Raw genomic sequence first — 650 nt, forward strand, 5'->3', positions numbered from 1 at the left:
TCTATCAGGAGCCAGTTAACTGCTTTTTAATGGTCAGTGACGATAACTTATGATACTTTAGAGCTGCAGTTCTGATAATTGTTGAGGGTTGTCATGATATCAATCATGTCCATATCAATCATGTCCATTCAGAACTCCCGTGAAGAAATGTGCTCTTAGCCAATGTTAACGTTATCAGGGCTTAGCAAAGGAAATTGTCCTTCGTAGAAAAAAGGTGCATATGTGTTAAGAGAAATAATTTATGGTGTTAAAATATGTGAACACAGAAGGTGAAAAAGAGTACCAATATGGCTAGTTGGCAGTGAATTATATATTAGATTTTATTGTTTGTATAAGTTGGTGTTGACAGTTATTGAAATTCTGTGTTGCAACTTTAGCCTATTATCAATATTTAACAATGAAAAATCTGCAGAGTATGAGTATAATGAATTCTTTAATATCAGATGTCATGAAATGGTCAAAAATAAAATGATGATAAAAGAATTGAATTTCCGTTGATAGGGTACATCATACTCCTTTGCCTAGACAACATTGTCATTAGATTTTCTTGATAATTATTGAAAAATGATTAATGGATTACGCCTGGTTGAATCAAATGAGATAAGCTGACACAAAATAATAGTGGCTCATCAGAAGCAACACTGAAGGCC

The sequence above is a fragment of the Penaeus monodon genome, chromosome 23, assembly GCF_015228065.2.
Source record: "Penaeus monodon isolate SGIC_2016 chromosome 23, NSTDA_Pmon_1, whole genome shotgun sequence".
NCBI lineage: Eukaryota > Metazoa > Arthropoda > Malacostraca > Decapoda > Penaeidae > Penaeus > Penaeus monodon.